Source organism: Schistocerca gregaria, chromosome 5, assembly GCF_023897955.1.
Source record: "Schistocerca gregaria isolate iqSchGreg1 chromosome 5, iqSchGreg1.2, whole genome shotgun sequence".
Taxonomy (NCBI): Eukaryota; Metazoa; Arthropoda; class Insecta; order Orthoptera; family Acrididae; genus Schistocerca; species Schistocerca gregaria.
Genome location: NC_064924.1, coordinates 14,190,082 through 14,208,870, shown reverse-complemented (window position 1 = coordinate 14,208,870; position 18,789 = coordinate 14,190,082). Strand labels below are relative to the sequence as shown.

The window sequence follows — 18,789 nt, the reverse complement described above, 5'->3', positions numbered from 1 at the left end:
ACTCGGAACTTTTCTTTTGTTTCCTTTACTGCTTGCTCAATATACAGATTGAATAGAATCGGGAAGAGGCTACAAGCCTGTTTCACTCCCTTCCCAACCACTGCATCCCTTTCATGTCCATCGACACTTATAACTGCCATTTGGTTTCTGTACAAATTGTAAATAGCCTTTCGCTCTCTGTATTTTAACCCTGCCACCTTCATAATTTGAAAGATTATTTTCCAGTCAACATTGTCAAAAGCTTTCTCTAAGTCTACAAATGCTAGAAACGTATGTTTTCCTTTCCTTAATCTTTCTTCTAAGGTAAGTCGTAGGGTCAGTATTGCCTCACGTGTTCCAACATTTCTACGGAATCCAAACTGACCTTCCCCGAGGTCAGCCTCTAGCTGCTTTTCCATTCGTCTGTAATGAATTCACGTTAGTATTTTGCAGCTGTGACTTATTAAATTTATAGTTCGGTAATTTTCAGTACTGCCAACACCTGCTTTCTTTGGGATTGGAATTATTATATTCTTCTTGAAGTCTGAGGGAATTTCGCCTGTCTTATACATCTTGCTCACCAGATGGTAGAGTTTTGTTAGGCCTGGCTCTCCCAAGGCTGTCAGTAGTTCTAATGGAACGTTGTCTACTACCAGGGCCTTTTTTCGACTCAGGTCTTTCAGTGCTCCGTCAAACTCTACACGCAGTATCGTATCTACCATTTCGTCTTCATCTACATCCTCTTCCATTTCCATAATATTGTCGTCAAGTACATCGCCCATGTATAGACCCTCTATATACTCCTTCCACCTTTCTGCTTTCCCTTCTTTGCTTAGAACTGGGTTTCCATCTGAGCTCTTGAAATTCATACAAGTGGTTCTCTTTTCTCCAAAGGTCTCTTTAATTTTCCTGTAGGCAGTATCTATCTTACTCCTCATGAGGTAAGCCTCTACATTCTTACATTTGTCCTCTTACATTTAGCCATTTTGCACTTCCTGTCGATCTCATTTTTGAGAGATTTGTGTTCCTTTTTGCCTGCTTCACTTACTGCATTTTTATATTTTCTCCTTTCATCAATTAAATTCAGTATCTCTTGTGTTACCCAAAGATTTCTACTAGCCCTCGTCTTTTTACCTACTTGATCCTCTGCTGTCTTCACTATTTCATTTCTCAAAGCTACCCAGTCTTCTTCTACTGTGCTTCTTTCCTCCATTCCTGTCAATTGTTCCCTTATGCTCTCCCTGAAACTCTGTACAACTTCTGGTTCTTTCAGATTATCCAGGTCCTATCTCCTTAAATTCTCACCTTTTTGTAGTTTCTTCAGTTTTAATCTACAGTTCATAACCAATAGATTGTGGTCAGAGTCCACATCTGCCCCTAGAAATATCTTACAATTTAAAATCTGGTTCCTAAATCTCTGTCTTACCATTATATAATCTGTCTGATACTTTTTTGTATCTCCAGGGTTCTTCCATGTATACAACGTTCCTTTATGATTCTTGAACCAAGTGTTAGCTGTGATTAAGTTATGCTCTTTGCAAAATTCTACCTGGTGGCTTCCTCTTTCATTTCTTAGCCGCAATCTATATTCACCTGCTATGTTTCCTTCTCTTCCTTTTCCTACTGTCGAATTCCAGTCACCCATGACTATTCAATTTTCGTCTCCCTTCACTACCTGAATAATTTCTTTTATTTCATCATACATTTCTTCAATTTCTTCAACATCTGCAGAGCTAGTTGGCATATAAACTTGTACTACTGTAGTAGGCGTGGGCTTCGTGTCTATCTTGGCCACAATAATGCGTTCAGTATGCTGTTTGTAGTAGCTTACCCGAACTCCTATTTTTTTACTCATTATTAAACCTACTCCTGCATTACCCCTATTTGATTTTGTATTTATAACCCTGTATTCACCTGACCAAAAGTCTTGTTCCTCCTGCCGCCGAACTTCGCTAATTCCCACCATATCTAACTTTAACCTATCCATTTCCCTTTTTAAATTTTCTTACCTACCTGACAATTAAGGGATCTGACATTAGAAGCTCCGGTCTGTAGAACGCCAGTTTAACAAATATGTGGGATTAACGGAATGCCTATCTTATGAAGATGAAGTAATTTCCTCATTACTTTCTAATGGATGGAATATGAACAGTAACATATAACAGAAATGTGAAGTAACAATGGAGAAGAAATAAATGGTGGAGAGTTGACGGATCAGATGAAGGGTGAGAAATATTGGGATTATTGGATGAGATGGAGATAGAAAAACAGTAATATATAGGTTGATGAAAGCACAGAACGACGGTTTTCTTTCTCTTGATAACGACGTCCTCTTGAGTAGTCCCTGCCCGGAGATCTGAATGGCGGACTATTTTACCTCCAGAATATTTTACCCAAGAGGACGCCATCATCATTTAATCATACAGTAAAGCTGCATGCCCTCGCAGTACCACAACAGCAAGGCCATTTTGGTTAGTGTTACAGGGCCAGAACAGTCAACCATCCAGACTGTTGCCCCTGCAACTACTGAAAAGGCTGCTGGCCCTCTTCAGGAACCACATGTTTGTCTGGCCTCTCAACAGATACCCCACCATTGTGGTTGCACCTACTGCACGGCTATCTCTATCGTTGAGGCACGCAAGCCTCTCCACCAACGGCAAGGTCCACGGTTCATGGGGCGTTCTAATTATTACGAAAAGTAAAATGAAAACACAGTTCTGAACCGATGTTCTGCTGTTACCTGCATCCGCTTAGCACCCACTTGATCAACTTGCAAAACAGTATTCAAAGAATAAATAAAGGCAAAGAAATTCTGTAGCAGCCAGTGTAAAGAGCTCAGTTGACAGCAGACAGAAAGGAGAGTGACGCTGTTAAAAAAATTCTCTTTCTTTCCCATTAATATACACCAAACATCTAAAACCCACACATACTCTGGTTCAGGAAGGACTATATTGAATGTTAATACAATAATAGAATCGTTATTCAGATGGATTTTCACTTCATGGTTCCCTTAAGGTGTCCTGAATGATTCTACCCTTTGAGCGCTGCAGACGTGTATTCCCGCCACGCACCACCCTTTCGCAAGGGCTGCAAACGTCGCTAGCAGCTGCATTAGTATTTCTAATGGGCGCTGCAGACGGCATTCACCGTCACGGCGTGGCCGTACCTGAGTCCTAATGACGGCTTTTACTGCCATCCTGTTCTGCTATCTGTGGAGCTTATAATGTGACAATGTGCCTTTTAGTGAAGGCCGGACATAGCCAAGGCGCAACTGTAGAGAAAGTGGACGCTTATGCCATCTGTGGGCCAGAATCGAAGGCAATGCGGAAGTGCTTCCGAATGGTGGCAGCTAAATTAAAGAACGCTATGCGGGAGACTGTGTTGGCTTGTGCTGCACTCTGACAGCGAAATAACATAAGAATTAAACTAAATAATTGTTACGCATAGTAAAGATATAAATGTAATATTACTTTAATATATGAGAATGACTGTAATTGAGTATTGTACTGCTATGGTATGTTTAATCGTAAATAAAGAACTTGGCGTAATGTAAAATGATGTTTAGGTGTGGAGGGAATCCCCGAGAATAAGAAAAATGTACAGTCTGGCGCGTAATGTTGGCGGTAGAAGTAAGTTGACATAGCTCTGAGGAGTGTCTGCCGGTGTGTGCTACGGTAACGTTGCTAACAGACTATTTAGAAGTGAGCTGAAAACAGATATGGACTATGTTTATCGTATGGCTACAAGCTAAATGGGCACTAAGGCTTGTAAGATGCGGTATTTCGACGGAGATGGACTGTGAGCGCCAAAATAGTACGGTTTCCTGCTCTGGGGTAGATGGTACTGCATGGTGCAATGCTGTCTTAATTGCAACCAGTTGCTTGTGCCAACGATGAGGTGTGAAGTGACCAGTAACCACATCCAACGACGTATTGTGATCTCAATAACTGATGAGGTGGATTGGTGAGTTCACTTCGGTAGCAAAGAACTAGAAGTTATCTTAGAGGAGTATTATTACACTCCTGGAAATGGAAAAAAGAACACATTGATACCGGTGAGTCAGACCCACCATACTTGCTCCGGACACTGCGAGAGGGCTGTACAAGCAATGATCACACGTACCGCCGAATTGCTCAACACGTGGGGCGTGAGGTCTCCACAGTACAGCGATGTTGTCGCCAGTGGTCGGCGGAAGGTGCACGTGCCCGTCGACCTGGGACCGGACCGCAGCGACGCACGGATGCACGCCAAGACCGTAGGATCCTACGCAGTGCCGTTGGGGACCGCACCGCCACTTCCCAGCAAATTAGGGACACTGTTGCTCATGGGGTATCGGCGAGGACCATTCTCAACCGTCTCCATGAAGCTGGGCTACGGTCCCGCACACCGTTAGGCCGTCTTCCGCTCACGCCCCAATATCGTGCAGCCCGCCTCCAGTGGTGTCGCGACAGGCGTGAATGGAGGGACGAATGGAGACGTGTCGTCTTCAGCGATGATAGTCGCTTCTGCCTTGGTGCCAATGATGGTCGTATGCGTGTTTGGCGCCGTGCAGGTGAGCGCCACAATCAGGACTGCATACGACCGAGGCACACAGGGCAACACCCAGTATCATGGTGTGGGGAGCGATCTCCTACACTGGCCGTACACCTCTGGTGATCGGCGAGGGGACACTGAATAGTGCACGGTACATCCAAACCGTCATCGAACCCATCGTTCTACCATTCCTAGACCGGCAAGGCAACATGCTGTTCCAACAGGACAGTGCACGTCCGCATGTATCCCGTGCCACCCAACGTGCTCTAGAAGGTGTAAGTCAACTACCCTGGCCAGCAAGATCTCCGGATCTGTCCCCCATTGAGCATGTTTGGGACTGGATGAAGTGTCATCTCACGCGGTCTGCACGTCCAGCACGAACGCTGGTCCAACTGAGGCGCCAGGTGGAAATGGCATGGCAAGCCGTTCCACAGGACTACATCCAGCATCTCTACGATCGTCTCCATGGGAGAATAGCAGCCTGCATTGCTGCGAAAGATGGATATACACTGTACTAGTGCCGACATTGTGCATGCTCTGTTGCCTGTGTCTATGAGCCTGAGGTTCTGTCAGTGTGATCATGTGATGTATCTGACCCCAGGAATGTGTCAATAAAGTTTCCCCTTCCTGGGACAATGAATTCACGGTGTTCTTATTTCAATTTCCAGGAGTGTATAAACAGTGGTGGTTATACCGACGCCATTACCAGTACATTTGTATTCTGTGAATCAGTTTGTTTAATCGTGAAACCAGGTTGTCTACAGTGTGTAATGTTTGGAGGCAATAATAATTTTGTGATTTAAATTGTATTCCCCGAGTGTAATCAATTATTTAAAGGAAATGGTTTCAGTGATTTCTATGTGCTGCAACATCAGTGAAAAGTTATGGTGCGTGAGTATCGGCGTAGCTATATTGCAAGAGAAAATAGTCGGAATTAACTCCGAAATGGCTAGCAGACGCCGCTTCATACAACGGTTGGGAGATGCCAGGTACTGTCCCACCTTAATTACTATTCAGCTCTATGTGGTGGCTATTCAGTACATTGCCATAGGCAAAAGCTACTCGGTTCCGTCCAAGCAACCTGTCAGTGTCGCCCTAACCGCCGTCTGCTTCACGTCTGCTGTGCAGCGAGCTACCTTAATTTAAGTATGAACTGTATTTTTCTTACTTGTCACTTCTTCTTCGGTGTGTGTTTGCTCTTAGGAAGCTTTAACTGTCGCGTGCTAGTAATAGTCTTCCATAGATTTCGTGTTTGTTTTGAATACAGTCAGAAAGAGTCTCTTTAGTCAACCATAGTGCCAGTAGCGCTAGTGTTTGTTTTCAATACAGTCCAGAGACAGCTAGTGCTTTTTTCATTGTTTTCTACAAGAAGTGGTTAGCAATCACAGTTTAGTCAATAATCAGCCGCCTTTAGTGAATTAGCAGTCTAGTTAAAAGTTGATTAAGTCTCTTCAGTAAATTGATTCCTTAGGATGGATAGGATGTGTGACTGCTGTATACGGACGCAGGAGGAGCTGGCCACTCTTCGCGAACAGCTGAGAGTGTTGATGGCTGCGGTCAGCTGTCTTCATGCTGCTGCCTCGGAGTGTAGCGGCAGTGGGGAGTCTGGTGCGTCGCAAGGTACACCCCAGGTGTTACATGCTTCACCCACTGTCCCTGCTGTCGAGACATCTTCGAGGGTACCGGGCGCGGTTGGGCCACCTTCTCCCCAAGGGGAGTGGTGGATTCAGCGAGGTTCGCGGCGCACGAGGCGGAGGGTCAATGTGGAGGCTGGCCGTGTGGCATAGCCTGTTCTGCCTGTGAGTGGACATGTGGCTGCTCCTTCAGCAAGGTCCGAGCAGGCACACGGGGGGAGGGGTTTATTAGTTATTGGAAGCTCCAACGTTAGGCGGGTGATGGAGCCCCTTAGGGAAATAGTGGAAAGGTCGGGGAAGAAGGCCACTGTTCACTCTGTCTGCTTGCCGGGGGGTCTCATCCGAGATGTGGAGGAGGCCCTACCGGCGGCGATAGAGAGTACTGGGTGCACCCGACTGCAAATTGTTGCTCATGTCGGCACCAATGACTCCTGCCATCTGGGTTCAGAAGTCATCCTCAGTTCGTACAGGCTGTTGGCGGAGTTGGTGAAGGCGGAAAGCCTCGCTCACTTGGTGGAATCAGAGCTAAATATTTGTAGTATCGTTCCCAGAACCGATCGCGGTCCTCTGGTTTGGAGCCGAGTGGAAGGCTTAAACCAGAGGCTCAGACGATTCTGCGGAGAGCTGGGGTGCAAATTTCTCGACCTCCACTATCGGGTGGAGAAATGTAGGGTCCCCCTGAATAGGTCAGGCGTGCACTACACGCCGGAAGCGACTGCAAGGGTAGCGGAGTACGTGTGGAGTGCACATGGGGTTTTTTTAGGTTCGAGAATTCCCTCCCTAGGCCCGACAAGACGCCTCCTGAGACGCGGCAAGGTAGGAGTAGGCAAAATGCAACAGGGAATAACAATATTAATGTGCTAATAGTAAACTGCAGGAGCGTCTATAGAAAGGTCCCAGAACTGCTCTCATTAATAAACGGTCATAACGCCCATATAGTACTAGGGACAGAAAGTTGGCTGAAACCACATGTAAATAGTAATGAAATGCTAAACTCAGAGTGGAATGTATACCGCAGAGACAGGCTGGACAGTGAAGGGGGAGGCGTGTTTATAGCGATAAGAAGTGCAATAGTATCGAAGGAAATTGACGGAGATTCGAATTGTGAAATGATTTGGTTGAAGGTCACAGTTAAAGCAGGCTCAGACATGGTAATTGGATGTCTCTATAGGCCCCCAGGCTCAGCAGCTGTTGTGGCTCAGCACCTGAAGAATAATTTGGAAAATATTTCGAGTAGATTTTCCCACCATGACATAGTCCTGGGTGGAGATTTTAATTTGCCGGATATAGACTGGGAGACTCAAACGTTCATAACGGGTGGCAGGGACAAAGAATCCAGTGAAATATTTTTCGGTGCTTTATCTGAAAACTACCTTGAGCAGTTAAACAGAGAACCGACTCGTGGCGATAACATATTAGACCTTCTGGTGACAAACAGACCTGAACTATTTGAATCAGTTAATGCAGAACAGGGAATCAGCGATCATAAAGCGGTTACTGCATCGATGATTTCAGCCGTAAATAGAAATATTAAAAAAGATAGGAAGATTGTTCTGTTTAGCAAAAGTGACGAAAAGCAGATTACAGAGTACCTGACGGCTCAACACAAAAGTTTTGTCTCAAGTACAGATAGTGTTGAGGATCTGTGGACAAAGTTCAAAACCATCGTACAATATGCGTTAGATGAGTATGTGCCAAGCAAGATCGTAAGAGATGGGAAAGAGCCACCGTGGTACAACAACCGAGTTAGAAAACTGCTGCGGAAGCAAAGGGAACTTCACAGCAAACATAAACATAGCCAAAGCCTTGCAGACAAACAAAAATTACGCGAAGCGAAATGTAGTGTGAGGAGGGCTATGCGAGAGGCTTTCAATGAATTCGAAAGTAAAGTTCTATGCACTGACTTGGCAGAAAATCCTAAGAAATTTTGGTCCTATGTCAAAGCAGTAGGTGGATGAAAACAAAATGTCCAGACACTCTGTGACCAAAATGGTACTGAAACAGAGGATGACAGACTAAAGGCCGAAATACTAAATGTCTTCTTCCAAAGCTGTTTCACAGAGGAAGACTGCACAGTGCTTCCTGCTCTAGATTTTCGCACAGTTGACAATATGGTAGATATCGAAATAGACGACAGAGGGATAGGGAAACAATTAAAATCGCTCAAAAGAGGAAAGGCCGCTGGTCCTGACGGGATACCAGTTCGATTTTACACAGAGTACGCAAAGGAACTTGCCCCCCTTCTTGCAGCGGTGTGCCGTAGGTCTCTAGAATAGCGAAGCGTTCCAAAGGATTGGAAAAGGGCACAGGTCATCCCCGTTTTCAAGAAGGGACGTCGAACAGATGTGCAGAACTATAGACCTATATCTCTAACGTCGATCAGTTGTAGAATTTTGGAACACGTATTATGTTCGAGTATAATGTCTTTTCTGGAGACTAGAAATCTACTCTGTAGGAATCAGCATGGGTTTTCGAAACAGACGGTCGTGTGAAACCCAGCTCGCGCTATTTGTCCACGAGACTCAGAGGGCCTTAGACACGGGTTCACAGGTAGATGCCGTGTTTCTTGACTTCCGCAAGGCGTTTGACACAGTTCCCCACAGGCGTTTAATAAACAAAGTAAGAGCATACGGACTATCAGATCAATTGTGTGATTGGATTGTGGAGTTCCTAGATAACAGAACGCAGCATGTCATTCTCAATCGAGAGAAGTCTTCCGAAGTAAGAGTGATTTCAGGTGTGCCGCAGGGGAGTGTCGTAGGACCGTTGCTATTCACAATATACATAAATGACCTGGTGGATGACATCGGAAGTTCACTGAGGCTTTTTGCAGATGATGCTGTGGTGTATCGAGAGGTTGCAACAATGGAAAATATGGAAAATTGTACTGAAATGCAGGAGGATCTGCAGCGAATTGACGCATGGTGCACGGAATGGAAATTGAAACTCAATGTAGACAAGTGTAATGTGATGCGAATACATAGAAAGATAGGTCTCTTATCATTTAGCTACAAAATAGCAGGTCAGCAATTGGAAGCAGTTAATTCCATAAATTATCTGGGAGTACGCATTAGGAGTGATTTAAAATGGAATGATCATATAAAGTTGATCGTCGGTAAAGCAGATGCCAGAATGAGATTCATTGGAAGAATCCTAAGGAAATGCAATCCGACAACGAAGGAAGTAGGTTACAGTACGCTTGTTCGCCCACTGCTTGAATACTGCTCAGCAGTGTGGGATCCGCACCAGATGGGGCTGATAGAAGAGATAGAGAAGATCCAACGGAGAGCAGCGCGCTTCGTTACATGATCATTTAGTAATCGCGAAAGCGTTACGGAGATGATAGATAAACTCCAGTGGAAGACTCTGCAGGAGAGACGCTCAGTAGCTCGGTACGGGCTATTGTTAAAGTTTCGAGAACATACCTTCACCGAAGAGTCAAGCAGTATATTGCTCCCTCCTACATATATCTCGCGAAGAGACCATGAGGATAAAAGCAGAGAGATTAGAGCCCACACAGAAGCATACCGACAATCCTTCTTTCCACGTCCAATACGAGACTGGAATAGGAGGGAGAACCGATAAAGGTACTCAGGGTACCCTCCGCCACACACTGTCAGGTGGCTTGCGGAGTATGGATGTAGATGTAGATGTAGATGTAGATTCTTAATTAGTGTTTTCAATAACTATATTGACAAGCAGATCTATATTATTCTTTAATTAAGCGTTCAAGGAAATTGCTGCCACCACAGTCCACATTGTGCCTTCAGGACAATGCAAGGTCAATAACATTAAATTCAGTAATTTTAATTCTGTAGTTTACATTAACTTAAAACAAGTTCAAGTGTTTATCATCTGTGTTTAAGTATTGTGAAACGATTTCAGGCTGTGGTAGTGTTTTAAATTAATTATGTCCTCCTGCTAGGCAATATCAGACATACAGAATGAAGTGCTCCCTGTTCAAAACTTCAAAGAGATTATCAGTGCTACTAATAATCAAATATAGACGTAAAAATAAGCTGGTTACGTGCCATTATCATTATTCATTCCAAAAATTCCGTGTAGTAGTTGGATCGATTCAAACCTATTAGACGCGAGAGCCGCTTTCCGGAAGTCCAATGCCGCATAGTCTAATCATAATACAGTAAATTCGGGTAGTGGTATCACAAGCTGAAGACGTCCATAGCGGCTCATCGGTATTTATGTCGGAATTCATATTTGCTGTTCAACATTCGTGGTAGCTTGTCCCTGTGATCATCTGCATTCTGTTTCTGTAGTGTCGTTTAGCTTTCTGCCTATTGATCAGGATTTTTAGAATGCTGTCACTTTTGAGGTAGACAAACCAACGGCTCGTCGGCGTGGTTGCACTGACACATACTGGAGATACTCCCAAGAAGTGACAGTGATACAGAGTGTGGCATCTTCAATGACTGCAGTGATGATGATGGCTCTTCAGAGAAAGCTTCACCAAGTAGGCCTCACTAAGATAGTTCTACTTCATATTCTGAAGGTGAAGACGAATCGATCCGTAAAATGTCACACCTCAGTGACAAATTTGATCGGTAAAAGAGTTATTTCAGTTCAGCACTGTGTGCATTTGATGACTCATTGCCAACTACTGCCTGATTCAAGAGTTTCATTATTTTTCATGCTATTTCAATCAGAAAATTTGATGAAATTTATAGCACTAGAAACGCACTGATTATACACTTCTGCCATGGCAAATACGTCAGAATAAGTTCGTTTCGACTGTCCACTTGGAAAGATACTGGTTCTGAGAAACTGTATATCTTCGTTGGTATTTGGCTTTTCATGTTCCGTGTTAAAATGTTGCGAATATGGGAATGTTGGTCCAGAGATGTATTTCTGAACATTCCATTTTTCGGCGCAGGTATGTCCCGTGACCGTTTTATGTTGCTTTTGAGCATGTTGCATTTTAGGGACAACTCTGCCAAACGTGCAGATGACAGTTTGTTTAAGACTAGAAAAATAATTGATACAGTTTGTACGGCATTCCACAGTCCATTCAGTCCATACAAAAAGCTCTGTGTCGATGGAAGACTAGGTCATTTATCCTTTAAAAAGTTCATTCCTTCGAAACAAAGTAGATTTGGATTCAAGACGTTTGTGTTGTGCTACTGTAAAACTGGATACGTCTTGGATTTCATTGTATACACAAGCACAGCATCAGAAATTGAAGTCCATAATTTGGGGAAACCCGGCGATACAGTACTCTGAACGTAGACGTGCTTAGTGTGTCGAGAGTTGGTATACAAGTCCAGACTTCTTCCTCTGGCTTCACAACCATAACAGCAGCATGCTGTTCTGTACGTAGCAACAGGCGCAATTTGCCAAACTACAAAAGAAATTGAAATGAGGAGTAGTTGAATATAACTCAATTGATACAATGCTTGCTGTCAAGTGGTGCGACAAGAGAGAAGTGTTGATGTTGATTACCTGCAACACTACAGGAATGCGTGACACGGGAAAGAGAAACAGGAGGCGAGAAAGTAATGAAGCTGCAATGCGTCGTCGACTATACTGCAAGTATGGGCGCAGTAGACCTCTCTGACATTCTATTAAGCTCAGTTGAATCTGTGGGTAGATAGGTTAGATGGTACAAAAAGCTTCTTTTCATATTGTGGGCGTTTGTGTGTTGAATGCTCACACTCTTCACAGATCGGTCACAGGGAGAAAAATACCATTTGGAGACTTTCATTTGTGTCTGGTACGAGAACTCGTGGAAGAATTTGCTACAGAACGAATAAGAGGCAGAAAAGGAAGACCTCTGATCACGAGAATTGTCTGCGCTTTAGTGGAAGGCACGTTTCAAGTGTCATCCCAAGTGAACAGCATAAGAAACACGTACTATTCCTTAGATGTACAGTCTGCTCGAAACAGAATGTGTTACACAAAACGAAATATGAATACCAACCATGCAGCGTTCCGTTATGTGTTGTACCACATTTTGAATCACACCACACAACGAAGAACTTTTAGCCGAGTTGCTACATCTGAAAGATGAAATAAAATCCTTCCTTCTGAAATAAGTATTTAAAACTTAGAAAATAAAAATAAAAACAAAAAATGAAAAATAAGTACGAAATCACTGCCAATGCCTGTCCACAGCCCGGAGGAGGAAGAATGATGGGAGATATAACAAGAGCAAAGTAAATAAATAAAAATAAAGAAACACACATTAAAAAAACGTTTTGCGTCTTCGCAGTTCCTAGAAATCCTGAAGATAGACGTTTACTGCGGACATTGTGTCACAGACACAGTCCCTGTGACTGTTCAGAAATGTCACTACCAAACCCGCCCAAACATGTAAAAACCATGCATGAGCAGCGCCTACTAGATGGAGGGGGTCCGACAGCCAATCAGTTCTAGTCATTCCACTGGGAAGCAGGTACACGGCTCACGTTGTCTGTAGTTCAACCGTGCCTAGACTGTCAATACATCAGATCGATCGCGTCAGCATTGTTACTTTGTCCCAGGAAGGCCTCTCAATAAGGTAAGTGTCCAGGCGTCTCAGAGGGAACCAAAGCAATGTCGTTCAGACATGGAAGAGATACAGAGAGACAGTAACTGTCGATGACATGCCTTGCTCAGGCTGCCAAAGGGCAACTATTGCAGCGGATGACCGCTACCGACACCATGTAGCGCAGTACAGATGGGCCCAACAACATGTCGAATGGACCCCTCAGTATTGGCATTACCTTCTCTTCATCGATGAGTGTTGCATATGACAGACAATCATTGGAGAGGTGTTTGTAGGCAACCCCATCAGGCTGAGTGCCTTAGACACACTGTCCAGTGACTGCAGCAAGGTGGAGGTTCCCTGTTGTTTTCGGGTGGCATTATGTGGGGCCGACGTACGCCGCTAGAGGTCATGGATGGTGTCATAATGGATGTACGATACTTGAATGCCATCCTCCGACTGATAGTGCAACCCGATCGGCAGCATATTGGCGAGGAATTCGTCTTCATGGATGACAATTCGCGTCCCTATCGTGCACATCTTGTGAATGACTTCCTTCAGAATAACAACATCGGTCGATTAGAGTGGCCAGTATGTTCTCCAGGCACGAACCCTGTCTAACATGCATGGGATAGACCGAAAAGGGCTGTTTATGGATGACGTGTCCCACCAACCAGTCTAAGGGATCCACGCCGATGCACTTGTGGATAGTATGCCACGATGAATCGAGGCATGCATCAGTGCAAGAGGACGTGCTACTGGGTATTAGAGGTACCGGTGTGTACAGCAATCTGGACCTCCACCTCTGATGGTCTCGCTGTATGGTGGTACAACATGCAATGTGTGGTTTCAATGAGCAATAAAAGGGGTGGAAATGATGTTTATGTTCATCTCTATTCCAAATTTCTGTACAGGTTCCGGAACTCTCGCTACCGACACGATGAAAAACATATTTTGATGTGTGAAAATAAATGAAAAGACAGAAGAGAGTAGAGAGTAGAGTCTGTCCAGATGAATTACTGTGCTGACAAACATCTTATGCACAAATATGTGAAACATTCAGTCTGTGCTGACATAAGACCTTTATGGACAAAACAAAAAATGAATTACTCATATCGATCATTTGAGCTCGTGAATAACGAAAATCTTGAAAATTCTGTAGAAGAAAGCTCTTTCAGTATTTCCACAATTTTCCAGTTCTCTAGGCAACTTTTCCAAGCTTTTCTGTCGTGTAAACCTTTCCTAAATAATTACGAATACAACGAAAACAGAATCATCCAAATCAGTTAAGACATTTTGGGTTTTAGTTAGACTAACGCACAGCAGTTCATTTTTTTTTCTACAGTGATGTTACATACAGTATGAAGGTTAACTATATTAGATGATGGTCACTTGCACACACTCGCCTGTTCATAAGGAATTAAATGTGATGTTAGATGCTATAGAATGTTTAGTATTTCCTCATGGAATTCATAAAGATTAGTTATATATCACCGTTTATTTCTAATGCATGATAAAAATTGCTGCCCATATAAAAAGAATTCGGAAGCACTGGCTTCTTGGCATTGAAGTTACTCTGGGGATAATTTATTGGGTTAATGAGTTCAAAATACATAGTGATTAGCTTCGAAAGGATATCTTGGCATCCAGACACTTATCTCGAAAGTTGTCTGCGGGTGAATTATTGCACTAGCACAGACGAGCGTCAGTATTTGTTCGTTGTGGATTCTCCTCCATTTGTGTCTAAATTACATAGTAAAAGCTGATAATCAAGTATCAGTATGTCAAATGAAACTCCGTATGATGTTATTATGATTCGCAAGAACTTATTGCAGATGTAAGAAAGCCTTTGATGGGTAGTTACATGTTATCAGCATTGGCAGTTTCAGTGTACATTATGTCTGTCGAGCAGTTAATCTCCCGATTCAAGGCTATGGAATAAGTGTCCATATACAATGTGTATATTTGTAACGTCGGTGACGAGACTAAGACTTCCAGACACTCGCTTCCACCCTGTCTCCAGAAACACTCAGCACAGGGCGAGGTCAGCCGAGCGAAGAGCTCAGGCACAGACGACAGGCCTCGGAGGCGGCTATCGGCGCAGGTACAGGGATCAGGTGGCCTCGAGGGTGTGCTGGACACAGCCAGCCAGACACACAGCTGCGGCAGCCAAAGTGTAACCAGCGATATGTGGTTAACCAACTTTTAACTATAACTAACCGTATAAAAAACGCGTTTTCGAGCTCTTATCAGTGTGCTGGTGCTTTGTAACGACATATATTCACACGCAGGCCCGCTCCGCGGCGGTACTGACCCTGTCGCGGGCCCATGGCGGGGCGACGCAGGAGGCGATGGCGACCAGCGGGGCGCGGAAGCGGCGGGCGAGGCCGGCCATGCAGTCCCCGGAGAAGACCTCCACCAGCAGCAGGTCGAACTGGGCGGCGGAGGCGAGCAGCCGGCGCACCGCGGGCGCGCCGTACGCGGCGCGGCAGTAGTCGGCCGTCACCGACCACAGTTTCGTCCAGTCCCGCACCCCGGACACCAGGGTGGCCTCCTCCACCGGCAGCTGCGCAGGAATCGCGGCGACACTGTACTAGAGCGTCGCGTGGTACCAGAGCTACTCCAGCACATTCGACGAACAGCACATTCACTGACAAAGACAAAGTTCAGCATGTCATACTCTGAAGAAGGATGAGCAAAGTAAAACAGGCCCCGAAGACATTTGTAAGACTGGCTTGCAACTGACCCTTTTCAATGTTTGAAATGGTAGTGCCCGTGAGTCGCCTATACTTATAATTTGCTAGTAATCCATAATGTCTGCAACTGTGGTAAAAGTCAACCCTTGCAACATACACTCCCGGAAATTGAAATAAGAACACCGTGAATTCATTGTCCCAGGAAGGGGAAACTTTATTGACACATTCCTGGGGTCAGATACATCACATGATCACACTGACAGAACCTCAGGCTCATAGACACAGGCAACAGAGCATGCACAATGTCGGCACTAGTACAGTGTATATCCATCTTTCGCAGCAATGCAGGCTGCTATTCTCCCATGGAGACGATCGTAGAGATGCTGGATGTAGTCCTGTGGAACGGCTTGCCATGCCATTTCCACCTGGTGCCTCAGTTGGACCAGCGTTCGTGCTGGACGTGCAGACCGCGTGAGACGACGCTTCATCCAGTCCCAAACATGCTCAATGGGGGACAGATCCGGAGATCTTGCTGGCCAGGGTAGTTGACTTACACCTTCTAGAGCACGTTGGGTGGCACGGGATACATGCGGACGTGCACTGTCCTGTTGGAACAGCATGTTGCCTTGCCGGTCTAGGAATGGTAGAACGATGGGTTCGATGACGGTTTGGATGTACCGTGCACTATTCAGTGTCCCCTCGACGATCACCAGAGGTGTACGGCCAGTGTAGGAGATCGCTCCACACACCATGATGCCGGGTGTTGGCCCTGTGTGCCTCGGTCGTATGGAGGCGGGCTGCACGATGTTGGGGCGTGAGCGGAAGACAGCCTAACGGTGTGCGGGACCGTAGCCCAGCTTCATGGAGACGGTTGCGAATGGTCCTCGCCGATACCCCAGGAGCAACAGTGTCCCTAATTTGCTGGGAAGTGGCGGTGCGGTCCCCTACGGCACTGCGTAGGATCCTACGGTCTTGGCGTGCATCCGTGCGTCGCTGCGGTCCGGTCCCAGGTCGACGGGCACGTGCACCTTCCGCCGACCACTGGCGACAACAACGATGTACTGTGTAGACCTCACGCCCCACGTGTTAAGCAATTCGGCGGTACGTCCACCCGGCCTCCCGCATGCCCACTATACACCCTCGCTCAAAGTCCGTCAACTGCACATACGGATCACGTCCACGCTGTCGCGGCATGCTACCAGTGTTAAAGACTGCGATGGAGCTCCGTATGCCACGGCAAACTGGCTGACACTGACGGCGGCGGTGCACAAATGCTGCGCAGCTAGCGCCATTCGACGGCCAACACCGCGGTTCCTGGTGTGTCCGCTGTGCCGTGTGTGTGATCATTGCTTGTACAGCCCTCTCACAGTGTCCGGAGCAAGTATGGTGGGTCTGACACACCGGTGTCAATGTGTTCTTTTTTCCATTTCCAGGAGTGTAGTTACACTGATTAGCCAAAACATTGTGACTACTGACCATCGAGAAATTCGATGCAGCTTGGCAGCGTGGTGTCAACCTAGCAAAGATAAGTGCTGCGAATGCAGAAATCAATTGACAGCTTTGACAAAGGGAAGATTTTTATTAAGCAGAGCCTGTAAACCAGTATCTCGTAAACGGTGAAGCTGGCCAACTGTTCGTGCACTACTGTCGTGAGCATCTACAGGAAGAGATGGAAGGACAGCGAATATGCCACTAGGTTCTAAATGGTTGGATGTCCACGACTCTTCACAGAACGTGTTGTTCAGAGGTTAGTCTGCTCTGTAAAATAGGATACACGCTGATCCGTGACTCTCTGCCGAAAGAGCACAGGTGTTTAAGGGCACAGTAGTTCAAAATGGTTCAAATGACTCTAAGCACTATGGGACGTAACATGTGAGGCCGTCAGTCCTCTAAACTACTTAAACCTAAATAACCGAAGGACATCACACACATCCATGCCCGAGGCGACCGTAGCGGCAGCACGGTTCTGGACTGAAGGGCCTAGAACCGCTCGGCCACAGCGGCTGGCAGCACACTAGTCATCATACGTTGTTGAACAAGGAGCTCCGCAGCAGACCACACCTACATCTTCATGCATTGATCAACATTGTCAGTTATGATTGCAGAGGGCATGGGACCATCGAGATTCGGACATCGATCAATGGAAATATGTAATAGAAGTAATCGAAGACACGCTTAAAGCTGCGAACCACGTGCAACCCTTGATGCTTGACGTCTTCCCCGATTGATATCATCTTTCATCAGTACAATTGTCTGTGTCTCGGTGTCAGAACTGTGCTACAGTAGTTTGAGAGGAGCATGAGGCCTCGGCATCCAGATTCGCTTTATGTAAATCCTATTGGAACACATTTGAGTCGCTATCAGGCGCCATTACCACTTACATAAATCAGCGGTCCGTTATTTACGTGAATTACATGACTTGTGCGTAGAGATCTTATGCCGCATAGCTCCACAAACCTACCAACAATCTGCTGGGTCCCTGATCAGCGAAATCAGTCTTGTATTTCGTTCTAAAGACGGACAAATAAACTATAAAGCAAGAGGTCATAATGGTTTGGCTCATCAGTCTACATCCTTTTTTGTGTATTATAATTATTTCTTCAATCATGGTATCTTTATTACGGATGTAATTCTGTCAGCACTCTTGGTAGCTCTATGGAGCGTCTGTAATACGTTGTTCAGTTTGTTATATTCCATCATCATCAGTCCATTGCATGTCAGAATCATACTCTAAGTCTTCTGGTATCGTTACATGTCCATTCTCTGCTTCAGTATTGACCTCCTGATCTTGCTATAAGTTACCGCATCCTTTAGTTCCTCCAACGTTTTTAAGTGTGTGTCTTATCTGGTTCAGACAGAACGATCTGTGTGTCTTGCACATATGTCCAGAGTGTTATATGGTACTGCATCAATTACAAACAGGTGTTGTGTTTATTTACAGATTGTCCTTATATTCTTTGATTAAATGTTTCATTATTTTGTATGCTTTGTCTTGTCTTCTACTTGCACAATCTTCGAACTCTGTAATATACCCCCCCCCCCCCAAGGTTTCTTAAATTTATCTGTTCATCTTCCTTCATTCTGGAGCTTTTGAGTAATATTAAGATACCTAGCCCCACACAATTACAGGACACCGGCCAGTAGCCATGACAGCTGGGTAGATGGGCTCCCACCTTCAAGTGTCCCATACAGAGTGTATGAACCTTACAGTGAGAGATCGTTGTCAATTACTCCCTTTTGAACGTGAAGTACTTTACCATTATTTGTCAGCACCAATTGGATCTGTTCATCTTGAATTTAAAAAGGTAAGATGCAAACACGAGTAGTGTGTAAACCTAGTCCTCTCCCAAAAACTTCTTGAAATGTGTTAGTTCGGAGCTCAGCTTTGCAAACATTGCATTTTGCTAGAATAAAAAGGTAATGCCGTTACATCAGTAACAGCAACAATAATAAACATCAAAACTAG

General features: G+C 45.1%; 1 protein-coding gene across 1 annotated transcript in view; it reads right to left on the bottom strand.

The window, feature by feature from the left end:
• Positions 1-18,789, bottom strand: part of LOC126272460 (UDP-glucosyltransferase 2-like) — a 214,202-nt gene that overhangs the window by 46,313 nt on the left and 149,100 nt on the right. The gene's annotated exons all lie outside the window — the stretch shown is intronic.